This window comes from Silene latifolia, chromosome 1 (assembly GCF_048544455.1).
Source record: "Silene latifolia isolate original U9 population chromosome 1, ASM4854445v1, whole genome shotgun sequence".
In the NCBI taxonomy this organism is placed as follows: Eukaryota; Viridiplantae; Streptophyta; class Magnoliopsida; order Caryophyllales; family Caryophyllaceae; genus Silene; species Silene latifolia.
The window spans coordinates 56,515,940-56,533,511 of NC_133526.1; positions in this window are offsets into that span (position 1 = coordinate 56,515,940).

The window sequence follows — 17,572 nt, forward strand, 5'->3', positions numbered from 1 at the left end:
CCCCTTTCTGACAGTACTCTGATGAACAAGAGTGACATTAGTATGTTCACCCAGGATACTCTTAAAGTAGTTCTTAAACGAATCATTTATATCCTCCCTAGTGTTGTGTTCCTGTCCATCCTGTCCAGTAATTTGAATAACTCTATTCACACTTCTTCTCTTTTTGATGGAGGAGTGAAAAAAACCAGTATTGTCGTCACCCTCATTGATCCAATGTATCTTTGATTTTCGAGCTAAAAAATTTCTGCCTCGCAGACTCCAGAATGATGTACTCCTTCTGAAGTTCAATTTCAGCAGCAATAAGTGCAGTGTCAAGGGGTTTATCCCTCAACTGTTTCTGGATATCATGGAGGGCAATCAACAGCAGACTTGAATTATTTTCCACATCATTAAAGTACTCCTTATTCAACATTTTCAACTCACTTTTCAGGCGTTTCAATTTAGAGGCAGCTCTGAACATAGGGGTACCCAAAACTGGGGAGCTCCAACTCTTCTGAATAATCTTTTGGAATGTATGAGCTAAAGCCCACATGTTCTGATATTTAGAAGCAGCATTTCTACCTCTAGGTGGCCTATCTAGATAAATCACACAAGGGCAGTGGTCAAAAGTCCCCTCAGTCATAAAATGAGCATATGCTTCAGGGTAAGCATCTAACCAGTCGTCATTAATAAGAGCCCTATCAATTCTACTGTAAACTGTAGTGGTCACTTCTTGCTTGTTGTTCCAGGTATAAAAAGATCCAACTGTCTTTATGTCAGTGATCTTGCAATCATTAACACAATCAAGGAACGGTTGAACTTTAGCAAGAGTGATCTCAGACCCAATTCTCTCATTGGCATAAAGAACATTATTGAAATCTCCTCCAATGAGCCAGGCATCACCCATATCCAAACTATACCCTCGCAAGGACTTCCACAAATTCCTTTTGTCTGCAGGTTTATTGAAACCATAAACAAAGGTAACCTAGAACTGTCTTAGGTTACCTCTATTAATGACCTTCAAATGCATAGTTTGAGCAGTCATCTCCTTAATATCAATTTGGTACACATCAGGATTCCAAACAATCCAAATCCTACCCCCCTCATGTTGAGAGTTATTAGTACTGATTGCCCAGTTACTCCAGATGTTACTCCTTACACTCTCCCATTTTTTATTTTTAATTCTAGTTTCCAAAATCCCAAAGAGGCTAATATTATTCATCTGCATAAACCTCCTAACTTCTAAATGTTTATTCAACTTATTCATACCCCTTACGTTCCAATACCCAATGCTATCCATTATCACCTTGAGTACCAGAAACACTGCCTTCAACCACTATTCCCTGCATAGCACCTTGAACTGGTTGATTCAGAGCAATTGTTGTCATCTCACCTGGAGTATGCAGCTCAATGACCTTCTCCTTGCCCTTATCAGTTGGGTCCACAGGTTGTTTAGCAGTAACCACAGCAGGAGTCTCCACTGCTCCTTCTGTTCCTTCCACTACTTGCATCCTTGGTATCTCTTGCCTACTGAGTTTACTCACCATCTTTGCAGGCGATGGTGGAATTGTGACCGCTCTTGGCCCCAATGTCACAGGAGTGCTAAGAACCACATGCACTACTTTTTTAGGAGGTGGTGCTGACTTGGTTTTTTTTCCTGCAATCCACTACTCTATGCCCAATGCACCTTGAGCACGACACAGGAAACCAGTCATATGCCACCTTAACTTTCTTCTCCTTACCAGTCTCATCTAAGAAATGAATGGATTCAGGAAACTTCTGATTCACCTGTACCTCAATCAACAAACGAGCATAGCCTAGGATCAGTAGCCTCATCTGTCTTAAGTACTTTGCCAATTAAACCTCCAATTTTCCTTAGACAGTCCATCCCCCAGAATTTCAGGTCAAGGTCATACAACTTAACCCAAATTGGTAAGGTCGTAATCTCTTGCTTAACAAGCTCTGCAGTTGGAGTCCACTCACGAATGATAACTGGTTTGTTATCAAACATTAAGTGACCCTCCTTCAGAACCTGTTGTTGATCCTTAACAGACTTAAACCTAACAATAAAAACTCCATTGGGCAAGAAAGACAGCTTGTCTAGGTTAACTCCCGTCCAAACCCTTCTTAGATACCCAGAGATAACATTCCATGGTGGGTTTGCTCCAATGACAAACCCGAAAACCGAGGGACTCCAGTAAGTAATTTCATCCTTAACAACCTCAAGGGTTAGTTTAAGGATATTTACCTCAGAATTCCCAACGTGTTGCCATTCAGATGTATCTGGAGTCTCACCGATCAATTCTTCTTCTTTATCAATGGTTTCTAAATCATCATCAAAATCAAGTGGACGTAAGGCATCCTTGCCAAAATTCAACGCCCTAGCTCGATTCCCAGAAGACGATGGTTTATTATTGTTATTTTTGTGATTTTTTGAAGGATTATTGTTGAAGGATTTTTTCGATCTCGCCATTTTCTTGGAGGTTACGTAATTTAGAGTTTTATTTCTTTAGATTTTCTCTCTCATCCTTCTCACTAATAATACTTATACTGTCCAATCTGGTTAAAATTGGTTAAGGCAATCAAATCCTAAAGTTCCTTGGAGATTTATATGCTGGAACAATCTAAATATTCCTAAGTCTTCCTTTATTTTCTGAGCTCTCAAGCATCATCGTTTACTTATAAAAGACAGGCTCCATAGAATGGGGCTGATGGTGGATGCTCATTGTGATATTTGCAGACTGGTGCCTGAGGATCATCAACATTTTTTTTTATGATTGTAACACCCCACGTTAATTGAAGAGGTCCAATGATAGGCTTAAATGACTAGTGATTAAAGAGATTGGAAGTACTACTCATATCAACAAAGTGCACTTTATTTTATGGTTATCCATACAAAAGAACTCCACATTTAAGCGTGCTTGGCTGGGAGTATTCTTAGGATGGGTGACCTCCTAGGAAGGTTTTCGGGATGCGCATGAGTGAGGACAAAATGCGCTATAAAGGACCCGTGTTGATCTGTGGGCCATGTACACAGCCTGGTGAGCTATCATAAGTAGTCGCTCCCGACCCGGTTTAGGTCGGGGTGTTACAATGATTGTGTTTATAGTTATGAATGCAGTAGAATTTTGCAGCAGCAATTGCATGTCAACTTCCCAGTTTCTAATCTGGTGCAATGGTTCTCAACAGCAAGGAAATCAAAGCTACAAAAACGTGTTATTGGTGCGTGTTATGTTGCTATGTTTTATCTAATCTGGAAAGTGAGGAAAGAAGCTCGACTTAAATGGTTTGTCAGAAAACCCGAGGTAATTGTCCAACAAGTGATTGCTGAAATCAAGACTCGTATTCATAGGATGAACATGAATACTCTTAGGAATAGATATAGATTATGGTTACAAACCATATGAGTTATTGTTTTATTCATTCGAGTTTTTTTTCTACTTCATTTTGATATAGGATGAGTTGTAATATACATTTATTGAGTTAATTAATATAATTCTTACCTTTCCCCAAAATAAAAATAAAAATAAAAATTAAATTTATAGAACCGTGATTCACTACAATAATCACGTACTATACATATATATTCTCATTGTAGGGGGCAAGCCATGGTTTTTGGTCGACATCAACCGACGAGCGATACTATTGATTTGTTCTTCGTATGAAATTCTGTGCAGAGAGAACGCCTTAGGACTCTAGAATCCGTAGGCGTGAATTGGGAGCTTCTACTCAGCGATCTGATTATTCAGGTACCTATTACGCCACATGGAACGAAGAATGTTATTGTAATTGATAATTTAAACAAACATCATTATTCGTAAATGGAAATGACTAAATAGTTTTATTAATAAAACTTACTTCAACCAAATCAAAAATGTGAACAACATCTAAATTGTCAAGGTCGATAAATTCCATCAGTTGCTTCGGGTCTAGTACGGCTATATCAGCTGCGCCCATAATTTCCTCTTCAATGTTCATCATGACTACATCCCCTCGAGGTGACTTCTTTACAACCAGGTTGTGCAAAGCCTTCAGCGAAGTAGTTTTCATTTTTTTTCTTATATGCACATGATTTATAATAAGAATCATAAGCAGGCTTGACTGCAACAAAAGTAGATGGCTTATATTGTATGTCCCGTGATTTTGTTTTTGGGGAAGACGTAGTCGTTTCGGCGACTTTGTCCGTTGATGTAGTAGTAATTGTTTTAGCTGCCGCCATGGCTTTGCTTAACTTCTGCAAATGTACAGATTGAAGTACTTACGATATGTCAATATTCGTACCCTAATATATTTAAAGAACAAGTAATAATTAATGTCTGCATATAGGTACCTCGGGGATGGCAACATTGATGAGGTTTTCAGGCCATTGCACATAAGAACTTAGGGCTTCTTTCAAATAAGTGACCTCCTCATTAGGAAATGGTACTTTTTCTTCCCCATACTCGTCTTTATATAATTGGAACACTTCCACTTTCCTGCATTTGTCACAAAGGGGTATACCATGGACTTTCTTGTTGAAGCTTGTCGTAAGCGAACACGTATCCCCTGGCAAAAACAACTTTATGTTTCCCCTGTAACTAGAACAGATGATAAGCCACCTTGGAATCGCCCTTCACGACAGCTTTAATCAATTAGTATACATACATTCACTACCTTTAATAAATTTCGTAAGTAAAAAACGTGTATGATATGAATAATTATAAACTAGCAGCTATTACCTTTTTCGGTATTGAGAAGAACGTCTGATCATCAACTACCTCAATCCCATCCTGTGTCATGGCCTTCCTGGCTTCCTCTTCCTCTTCAACTGCCTGATACGATCCTCGGCTCCCACCTCAGTCTCCTTTACCATTTCCTTGTCCCTTGCCATGTCCTCCCCGGCTTCCTTCTGTACATTAACACTTGTCCATATAACACGTACTGATTTTTCAAATCATATAACACATTGTATATAAGACATAAATATTATTACCTCTTTTTCCTTCTCCTCCTACTCCTCCTCCTCCTCCTCTGCTTCCTTTATGACTTCTTGAACCATATCCAACTCTTCTTCTGATAGCTTTTCCCCAGTTTCTAATATTCTCAGCATCAACCTGGCCATTTTCTATAGCTGTGTAGTAGAAATTAATGTCAGCATATATAGTTATAAATTACGTTAGTTCAAATACAGTATTTATTTGATTACTTTCTTGGAATCATCACCACTCATCATTCTCCGAGTAGTTTTCCCAAAATACTTAGTGATACCAACATGCGTCGATACCCCTCTCACACAACCTGGATGCTCTGCTTTGCCAATTGCCATAGCAAGAATGTCATCACGTCCTAGAGGCTTCTATTTTCCTTCCTGTACCTCCTTCTCACAAATCCTCTACATACACAAAAAACCATTACGCAACTAAATTTTATTTAAAATCACAATCATATAACTCTGACCACTAGTGATAGGAGTGACATATTAAGTCAAACATATAATTTTCTCTTTGATGTCCTTATCATATTCAGTTTTCGTCTTTCCCTTCTTAGGAGTGTGACCTTCCACCCAAGTGTCGTGACGACTGAATTTTCCAAGCTTTGCCTACAATTCATTCATCACATTGATATCCTCTCAAAATATGTATGATTACTATGAACATATAAAACATCCGACTAAAACACCTAATAGTCTAATACTATAAGAATTATGTACTTACAAGTTTCGTCTTAATCAATCTATAACCACCCCGGGAGCCGTAAAAGACGGTCTATTTCTTTGAAATATTCGCCTTGTTCCTCTCACTCATAGCCTTCATCAAATAAATTGTATCAAGAAACGTAATCATGACCAAACACTAAACTAAGTATACTTCTTTACTTATTATTATTATTATTAAGTTACCTTAAACTTGTCAGACTGCCTATAAGCGATATAGCTATCCCAATGGTCTTGACTGACATACCGATACTTCTATTTTGGTGGTTTCTTGTTCATCTCCCCGGTTTCCTTGTTGAACAAGTGGTTCTTAGCAATCTTTAACTTCTAAGAACTGAGGGCTTCCCCTGTCTTTTTTTAATGTACTTATCATACTTTTCGGGGACAACGTAAGCTAATTGCATATATGATGAGCATATTTGGTACAAGTGTTTCGGCTAATACACATATCAAGTAGTAACTTAATTTCAGCTAAAACATTTATTATTGTATATACATACCTTTATTCTGTTTATTAGCATGGTGATCTGTATTTTACTCAATTCCTTGATACGCGGCGTACCGAGAAGCACATACTGTCTTACACAACAACCAATCCAACTCGCAAAATACCCGGCATTCTCACCATATGGCAGCCCCGTATCTTTATCCCATTTTAAAGGATTAGGTATCTTTGAATTTATTGCTTCTACGGAAACCCTGTGGTGCATTTGACCCGCAGTGTGTTGCAAATTATTCTCATCACCTGAGTCGTCGCCTGACGCATTTCCATCGTTTCGTTTCCGCTTTTCGACCATACCTAAAGCAGAAATTAATAAACAAATAATAACAATGCATACTTATAATAACAAACAAATATCTAGAGAGAGGATTTATTACTTCTTTAAAGAGGAGAATCCGGGTTGATCTGGCGGCGGCAATGGCGATGACGATGATGACTGCGACGACGATGGGGTAGGCTGGTGGTTGAGGGGAAGCTTAGTGTTTAAGGATATTATGTGGGGGAAGGGAAGCTCAGAGTATATATGTGTGAATAATACAACACTTGCAAGACCTTGTTTAATGGAAAGTAATAAATACGGTATAAGAAAAACCATTGTATTTTGTTTCCAAACAGACAACGGTTTTGTTTGAAACCGTAATTGATTAGTATCATTTACAACGGGTTAGAAATAACCGTTGTCTTAAAGATTTTCATTTTGTTTGATTTTCCCGCCAATAAATAAAGCATCATTTTATATAGATAACAACGGCCTGAACCATTATAACTGTATACGTCCTGAACAACGGTTTAGGTATAACCGTTATATTTTTTATTTCATTTTGTTTGATTTTACCGCCAAGAAATAAAGCGTCATTTGGTATATGCCAGTTAATTACAATATGTTACTCAGGAAATCTTGCTTATTTCCATTAATTTAAAGGATTACAAGTTTACACATAAAGAGTACAAACTACCACCATACATAATAAACTAGGTAAATAACAATTAGAAGAAGAAATTTGACAATTAACTTAAGCCATGCCTCATTATGTTTGAGTTCTACGATATACATGGTTAACTTCTTGCATTATTCTTTTGCCTTCAATATTTCACTGTCATTTCACCACTTCGATTCTTCAAGTTGATGTAGTACTTCTCACTTGAGTAATCTCGATATCCATGCTCTTTTTCTCATTCACTAACTTTTTTATAACCTTCCTCTGCCACTCAGTCATTGGTTCATCAACCCACTTGAAGTAATTGTATCCACGCATTTTAGTCTCGGGATTATAAAATTTGCAAGTAAGAAACTTTCTTCCCGGATTTCGCAAAGTCCAAGAAGTCCGCAACGCTGCCGAAACTGAGCAATTACATGTCCCTGTTGAAATAGAGGAAGAAGAAGAGCTACCACTTGACATAATTTGAGTAATAAAAGGGAGAAAGAAAGAAGGTTATTTAAAATCTATGTTATTCAGCAATTATATTATAAGAACCATTGTAATTATATTATTAATATCTTCTAATTTCCATTTATTTTTAGTGGTGTTTATATTCTAACACGGTTCTTATGCACTACCGTTGTCATTATATTATATGTTATTGTAATTAATGTAACCTAAATCATTATTATTGTTTCATTCATTTGTCTGTTCGCAAGTTATTTAAAATCTATGTTAATAAGTATTTGCATGTAATAAAGAGTAGAACTATATATTAAAAGGAGTATATCATACAATGGCAAAAAAAAAATACAACAAGGAAAAAAAAGGAAACACAATAAAAAATAAAAAATAAAAAACAACAAAAACAAACAACTTGCTAAGTAAATTAATTAAACACTCTAACAAGAGTTTGACTAGGAGGTGGGTACTGAGGATAAACTTGATTATAAATAAGGCTTACTCCATCGGCATCAAGACGGTGAGCAAAATGAGGCACTTCTTCGTCTTCCCATGATTTCGGTACATTAATAAAACTGTACAAAAAAAACCTTCTCATCAGATGAGCGTCCTCAGCAGTGGCAACCCATAAGTAAGGCCCAGCGTGTACATAACGATCCTTAGGGTCGTCGGCATAAAAGTCACTTTTGCCCCTTTGATGGTCACGTGATGCATACCTTGCAGCGAGTTGTTTTGCTTGGCGAAAATCGTCAAGACCATCCCCTCAAAACTCGATCAGAGCATATCCAAGAAACCCACGACCCAAAATCCAAGCCGGGTGGATTGCCCTAATATTTGAAAACCCATTCTCAATAAGGATAACCCTCAATGGGGTAAGGCTCTTAAAAGCTGGCTTCCCAGCAGCATCGCGTATGACTGGGAGATTGTGAAGTATGCACGTAATCGGTTTGATATAGCGGGTTACCGATTGCTGAGGAGGTGCGACTGCGGATGATAAAGAAGACGACATTTTAATTATGATATGTATGTATATGTATATTACTTAAAAAGTGAAGTAGATATGTTAGTAATAATAAAGTGATTCTTATTATTACTGCAATTATGATGCTATTTATAGTATAAAGCTATAATTAATGAGATTAAGTTCATCCATACGTTACATTTTAACTTGTATTAATTGTACATGCATGAGGTGAATAATGGTCAAACAACCAATAATATTAGGGCAAGCATTGTTAAAATCACAAAGTTTTCAGTTTTCACAGTGGATCTGTGTTTACAACGGTTTTAAGAAAAACCGTTGTTTATTGGTGTAAAATGACAACGGCTTTAAAATAACCATTGTTGATATATGTAATATGATAACGGCTTAACAAAGTACCATTATCATTTTGTGTTATACATACGGTCAAACAATCAATACTGCAACTTTGAATAAGAAAACGTAAAAATTACAGGGCATGCATTAGTCAAATCACAAACACTGGAAAATCACAAATAATTAAACAATTTATTTTAAAATGGGTTATATCCAATTGTTGATATATGTAATATGATAACGGCTTAACAAAGAACCGTTATCATTTTGTGTTATATATATGGTCAAACAATCAATAGTGAAACTTTGAATCAGAAAACGTAAAAATTACAGGGCATGCATTAGTCAAATCACAAAAATTACAGGGCATGCAACCATTGTGTTTTTACTCATTGGACAACGGTTTTTTGATAACCGTTTTGTTTTTACTAATTGGACAACGGTTTTTTGTTAACCGTTGTGTTCTTACTCATTGGAAAACGGTTTTTTGGATAGCCGTTGTAACTTTAAATGTTTAACACGGTAGAGTTAACTGATTCTTATTTAACTTATACCGTTTCCACTTTCCAATACTTAACTTGTTAAGTTTCCAATTCTTATCTCATTATACCGATTTCAATTCTTATTATCTTATTATACCATTTCCAATACAACCCAAACTCATTATAAGTAGAATTATAATTTTCCCTTTTTCAAAAGAAAAACAGCTAGTCCTCCATTAATTTTCCACATCGATTATGTCGTCAAGTTCATCAACTTATAGTGGTTCATATTATTCATCCGCTGATGATGATGATGATGAAGCATCATATCAACCTCTTGCAGGACCCCCAAGTAGAATTATGTACGCTAAAACCTTTACGTGCATCATTCACAATCTCCCGTATACAGAGGATTGGGAGGGAAAGGCTATACTCTCGTATAGCCTTGACTGGTTAATAGGTTTGATTCGGTTAGCCGGATTGAATTTGGTTCAAACTATCTACCCGGACAATGATGCGCATGATGGCTTCGGGCGGTGCGCCCTCATCCAGTTTGGCGTGGGTGAGGAGCGAGAATGTTTTCGTCAGGCTCGCAAACTTGAGCGGGCATTCTATAACAATGACTCTTCGAGACTCTGGTTTGATCACGATGATCAGTGGGTAGGCCCATATTTATGGGTTGCGAATGAATCTGACCGTCTCCTACTACTTCCGATTCTGCACCGCCAAGGTCGCAGTGCCGACCAGGGAACAGTGCCGTTGGAATGGGAAAATGAATCTATGGATTGGGCTAAAGGTGAAAGAGACATATATGGTGATATTGTCTCCGAATTCCAGAGGATGGGGTAACAAAAAACATACTCCCTCCATTCAACTCCACACTACACATTTGCTTTTTCACGTTTGTCAACGCTTGTTTTACGCAATAAATATCTTTAGCTAGATATTTTTAATGTACTTCTAAAGACCTAAGTCATTATAATAAAAGTTAGATATTTTTCTGGTGATATTGTCTCTGAATTCCAGAGGATGGGGTAACAAAAAACGTAACAAAAAACATAAATAATTAAACTTTAATTCAAATCACCACCATAATCCAATACAACTTATAATGCCAGATAATAATTAAAGACTTAATTATTAGAATCTGATGAAATACTAGGATACTCATCATAAATTTAGGTATAGAGCAAGTCGTAGATCGGCCCTTCATTATCACCGGAAAGCGCAGGTGGAATGGCCTCTTTCTCTCATGACATAGGCACATTGGCAAGAATGTGATGACTCCTATGGAGTCTCAGCGGATGATGATCAAGATGGGTTGCAACCTATAGATAAGGGCCTTGTTGTCTACCATCCGAATAGAAGTCCTCTTTCCCGCATCTCCCCCCGCAAATCTAGCCCCTAATTTTCTTGCATGACGAAAACTATCATGGCAGTTGGCTTCGTCAAACACGATAAAAGCGAAGCCTACAAAACCTTGCTTGTTTGTAGACACAGGGTACACTTTTTTAACCGCGGTGAAACCAGAGTCATGAAGCATTTGCGTCAACCACCCAAAATCAGGGTTTAAACCCTTTTCATTCACATCATAATGAACCGGGAGATTATGGAGAATGCAAGTAAAAGGCTGTGCGTAACGAGAATGTGATTCTAGTTCGATACACCAGCCATATTTTTTTAGAGAGAAATTTAGAAAGAAATTAAAGAGTAAATGTTTGATAATTTAGATTTTGACCTAAAACTTTATGAAGACATATTTATAGAATTATTTTGGTCAAATTGAATATTTATTAAAGTTCTGATGAAGTTTTGAATGCAGTAGTCAAACTGAAAAATCAAATAAAATATTGACAACGGTTGAATTGAAAAACCGTTATTTCATAATAGAAAATAATAACGGTTACAAAAAACCCGTACCTATAACATAACAACGGGTACCACAAACCGTTGCTGGTGTTAATTTAGTAACTGTTTCGAAATGCCGTTTTCTTAAACTGGCAACGGTTGTCTAACAACCGTTGATAAGAGTGATTTTATAACGAGTTTTTGGGAACCGTTAAACGTTTTTGACAACGGTTTGTTAAACAGTCGTTGTCACATTATAATAACAACGGTTTTAGAGGGAAACGGTTATTCTCATTTGCGCGTTCTAGGTTTCTGCCAATATTTGAAAAACGGTAATCTAAGTGTTGTTATTATATGCATTAAACCATATTGATACACTCGTTATTAATGGCCAGATTTGGCGTAGTGTATACACCACAACAAAATGGTATAGCGGAACGGAAAAACAGAACTCTTAAAGAAATGATTAATACCATGTTATCTTACTCAGGTTTAAGTGAGGGATTTTGGGAAGAAGCCATGTTAATATCTTGCAATTTACTAAATAGGGTCCCAAATAAACAAAACAAAGTTACCCCTTATGAATTATGGTATAGAAAGAAACCAAACTTGAATTATCTTCGAGTTTGGGGATGTTGGGCTATCATTAGACTACCTGATCCCAAGATTAAAACATTAGGAGAAAGAGGCATTGACTTCATTTTTATTGGATATGTTATGCATACCAAGGCTTATCGATTTTATGTAATAAACCAAATGATGCAGTGTCGGTACATACTGTTATAGAATCTAGAGATGTTATCTTTGATGAAACACGTTTTTTATCTATACCAAGAACAAGCATGATAACTCCAACTAATGTTGGAGTAGAAGGTAACGAAATTCTTGAACCTAATCAGGTTGTAGAGCCCAAAATAAAACACTTGAACTCCGTAGAGGTAAAAGAATCAGGAAAAAAAAATCTTTTGGACCCGATTTCCAAACATATTTGGTTGAGGGTTCAAGGGATGAAGTAGGATTCAAATATACTTATTGTTATAATGTGGATAAGGATCCTAAAACATTTGATGAGGCTATGAAGTCTCATGATGTTTCCTTTTGGAAAGAAGCCATAAATGATGAAATGGATTCAATTTTGAGGAATAACACTTGGGTTTTAACTGATCTCCCGCGTGGCTGCAAACCTTTGGGTTGCAAATGGATTTTCAAAAGGAAAATGAAAGTGGATGGTACAATCGACAAGTATAAAGCTCGATTAGTCATTCAAGAATTTAGGCAAACAGAAGGCATTGATTATTTTGACACCTATGCGCCTGTTGTTCGTATCTCCACTATTAGGTTGTTAATTGCCCTAGATGCCATTAACAATTTAGTGGTCCATCAAATGGATGTCAAGACCGCATTCTTGAATGGATATTTCGAAGAGGAAATTTACATGAAACAACCGGAAGGTTTCGTTATCCCAGGCAATGAACATAAGGTGTGCAAGCTAGTAAAATCATTGTATGGACTTAAACAAGCTCCTAAACAATGGCATCATAAATTTGATGAGACGGTTTTGTCTAATGGTTTTAAATTAAATCAGTCAGACAAATGTGTATATAGCAAGTTCGATGATGCTGACAATGGCGTGATCATATGTCTATACGTTGATGAGATGCTGATTTTTGGTACCAACCAAAGCCAGGTTGATCTTTGTAAAGCTTTTATATCATGTAACTTTGAAATGAAAGACATGGGAGATGTAACACCCCGTATTTTATAATAATATTTTATTATAAAAGTATTTTATTAAATTAATTATTTTGATGTTTAATAATATATTTTGGAAATTTATATTTATCGTTTTCATTCTCTATTTTATTATTTATCGTTTTAATCTACTTTGAACGGGTTAAAATGTCCGTGAACGATTTTACTATTTTAATTTAATAAGTATTTTTCTATTATAAGGCCTCCTTACGTTTTAATATGGTTCAATCGGATTTATAATCAGATAATCCATTGTATGAACTAATGGATCCAAAGCCCATTAGTTAATCCCCTTATAAATATAAAACATAACCTAGCAGGCAAGCTGCTCTCCCTTTTTCTCACGCGTGAAGTGCCGCGGCAGCCTCCCTCCTTTTCTCTCTTTTGTTCTTCTTTTCTCCCTTTGACTCCATTGTTGTATATCTTTTCTTCTTCCAAACTCATACACAAATTATATTTTCATAATCCTTGCTCTTACCTCTACAACATATTCTTCTCCATATAATTTTATGGGGATTATTTATATGGACCTTTAGACCTACGTTTTGGGTCTCTTATTTTATGGGTAAAGAAGAATATCTTTTCACGGTGTTTTCAAGGGTTCGTTTTGTGTCATTCCTTTGACATTTTAAAAGAGGATCTGCATGCACGACTTCTTGCACATGAGTTCGTGCGTCCTTAAAGGCGGTTTTGGATAGTTGACATGTGCGTTGGAGACAAGGATTTGATGGTCGTGTCTTTCATGGAGTTTTCATTCTTAATTTGAATCATTAATTGCTAAAAAGGTAACTAGGTGTTTTCCTTTAATTGTGTTTATGTCAATTGATATAATTAATGTGATTTAATGATTGATTTGTATGATTAGTACATGTTTTGATTGTTTATTATCATGTTAATTATGTTTTCGCATGTTTGTATATGATTTAATGTTTTAATTATGTCTCGTATGTTGTTTACATGTTTATTACGGGTGTAATGAACGTAATTAGGGTTTGCAAATCAAACCTTAGTGGCGGCATGATAGGCTACCAAGGGTTCTCTCCAAAGTTATAGCTAAAGCTAACGTAACCTTGATGATGATTCAAGTGTTATAGCTAAAGTTAATACAACCTTGGGTAGTTACTCTAGTTATGGCTGAAATAGGTATAACCTTGGAAATATGAATCCAGGTTATAGCTGAATCTACTATAACATTAGATATGAGTTAAGGTTATAGCTGAAACTAACATACCCTGAGATTTATGGCTCAAGGTTATAGATGGAACTAGTATAACTTTGAATTTCGTGTCAAAGTTATGGTTGAGGTAAGTGTAATTTCACGTAATATATGTTGAAGTTATAGTCGAGGTTACTATAACCTCGCATCCAGGGTTCATGTTATGGTTAGAGTTACCATAACATTGAATGGTTAAATAACAAAGTTATAGTTGAAGTTATTATAACATTGGTTGCGTATGCTTGCTTCACATGTTGTGTTGTGTTCAACGTGTTATATCCTTTTGTTTCATATGTCCTTGGTTACTCTTGTTCGTATGTTGGTAGGACAGTCAGTTAAACGTTCTGAGTCCCGAGTGTCATTCGATGTACAGTTAATGCATCGAGAGGTCTGGCCAGGTCTTAGGCATATAGGCAGTGGTGATACGCTATACATAGTACCGTGGAGTATCAGTTAAAGACTTCACAACCGATGGTTCGTCAGTTAAACGTTCCATCTGCTATTTCATCAGTTAAATGTTCTAGCGGCGTTCGCTCTATTCGCTATGCTTTGTTGCTAGCTTTGTGCCTTATGTGCTGTGGATCGTGTCTACTTGGGTTTTGTAGGTGTCCATGGTCTAGTTCTTGCTTATGGTCTAAGTTCATATAGTCTCATTCGTCTAGTGTTATGAGTATCATGAGTAGTAAGTCAAAGTTTGATTTTCATGAGTATAGACAATCTCACATGTTTACTGTTTATGCATTTCAATTGTTATTAATTGTTGGTTATATTCAATTGTTGTAAACATGACTGGGAGAGCATCTAGTTACTCCCGACTGATTGTCGACCCCCATTCTCAGGTTGTTCAGATGTTGCTGACTGGTTGATGCTTGCTTGGGGAATGTGCGAAGCGAGCTTAATAATAAATTAGGAGTTTTCGTTTATGTTTTGAGAACCTTAATAATGTATTAGTTTGGTTTTGTATTTAGTAGCAAACTGGATTGGTCAGGTGTTTCTGCCACCTAGACCCATTTATTATCACATACTCTGATAATATCTTTATATCATATGTTTTTCTTTTGTTTTATAATGCAGGTTGTTACAGTTGGTATCAGAGCGAACACGCTCCCAACTCTCGCTTAGTTGATGACTAAAATAAATGACTTAGTAAATGAGTGAGAGTAAATGGGGTAGAAACAATTAATGACTTGTTTGTTTATGCATTAATGTTACGTATAATTATTAGTTGTGTTACATGTGTTGTTTATGCACATGTTTCTTTATGCTTTGATGTTGCATATCTTTATTAATTGTATTACATTTGATGTTTGTGTACTTACTGTTCATGCCTAAATGTTTCGCATCGTTATTAATTGTATGACATGTGTTATTCACTTGCTTGTTTGTGTCTTAGTGTTACATATCATCATTAACTGTATTATATGTTTTGTCCATGTATTTGTTTGTTTATGCCTTAACGTATCATAATGTTATTAATTGTGTCAAATGTGTTGTTCGTGTATTTGTTCGTTTATGCTTTAATTTTTATCGTTATTTATCGCATTGAATGTGTTCTCCACGTGTGACTTTTTCGAGCATGCTTGGTTGATTTTAAAGACGGTCAATTTTAAAAATGTCCTTTGCATGTTACTATCGTGCATTTTGGTTATATCGGTCAAAACTTTTAATCTTTGGTAACCCGAGCTTTACTCTTATCGTACTTTCATCCTTTTTGGATCATTTGGTGGTGTTGTCCTTGTTTGAGTGATTTCGAGGTTGATCCCCTGTGGTTTCTTAAGGCATCAAGTTAGGATTGATGGTGTTATGGATGTTCAAGTATGAATGGAATGAGCATTTATTATTATGGGTTTGGTAAGGAAAAAGTTTACTTTGGGAATAGAGGCTGTTTAATCACGAATTATTTGGGATTATAGGTGTTATGTTCTGTTATATATTTGAGGAGATCCTTATTGATGATAGAGGATGGTGATATTTGGCATGAGATATATGATTGTGATTTTATAGTTCATAAGAAGTGAGAGACATAATGAGTAGATTCATCTTATGGTCTTATTTGTGAATATCGTGGCTTATGCTCTTAATGGTTAGAGTCATTGGATTTTCGTTTTGTGTTAAGGGAACAGTTATGCGAGTTATTTTTGCATCAAGAGTAGAGTAATGGAAATGAATTAAAATGTTATTGTGGAGTTTATATTGAGCATGTTGGGAATTTTGGGGTCTATGCTTGTCTTTAATTGGAATATTATATTTGAGGCGTAAGGATCATTAATGGTAATTAGTGAGTTATGAAGGAATTTGTGATTTATCCGTGGAGGAGTTATTTAGAGATTGTACGTTTTAAAGGATTGTTTGTGAGAGACAAACTGGAATTTATGGACTTGTGAGTTTTTAATGTTATGATGTTCTCGCGTTGACTTAGTGAATGGCCTTGTCGACGATGGTTATAATGTATCGTGGTGTCCAAATTTTGAGGATATAGAGTTGCTATGGATTGATTCATTAAGCGTGATTAGATGGAGTTCTTGAGAGTGGAAGGACTTGAGAGTTGATGGCCGTGAGACTTTGTGATCTTGAGAGTTGATAATCTGAGGAATATAGTGTTTGTAAAAGGAGCAATTATATGGAGATTTGTTGATGAGTATATAGATATTTGTTGGTTCCGAGGTTTACGGAGATATGATGAAAGGATGTTCCAAGACGTTGTTATCTTGAGTGATGACTGTACGATATTTATAAGACCTTGGTTATCGTGTTTTATTTTATCTTATGTTAAGGTGTCATCTTCGGGTAAATAGAACTGTTTTTTAGTCGTCTATTCTTGTCATCCTTACACGTGTTAACCATACCTCTTCTATTTAAGCCTTCTGACCAAAAGTTTATTTTATCTTTATCCTCTGTCTGTTTTATCTATCTTTTACTCTCTATTTGTTCTTTATTTCAACTCCCGTTCCTTCTTCCTTGAACTTTTGTAATTACCTATTTCACATTGATTTCTCTCTAAGCTTTTACTTCCAAAAGGAATGTGTTCTTTTGCTTTGTGGTATTGCACAGAAATGTTTTGTTTTGGTTTGCAAATTATTTATTCTTTCATGGTAACTTGAAAATGTTTGAAATATCTTTAGAGATACTTGTGATCATCTCGTAGTGGAAGCTTGGATCCTTTAGCGAGCAATGGTAGACGCGTCGAGTTTGATGTTTGGTTATTTGAGGTTGAGAACTTAGTGTAACACCCCCATACTCCAAGTGCCTTACCAGGACCACTCAGGTATGAAGACATTACCATCTCGGTTACCCGAGGCAATGATAATCAAACAACAATAAAGAAACAATGCTTAATATAATAATTTAGTGAATAGTTACAATCCTCAAACCAAACCAAAAGTACGATACATTATTTCAAA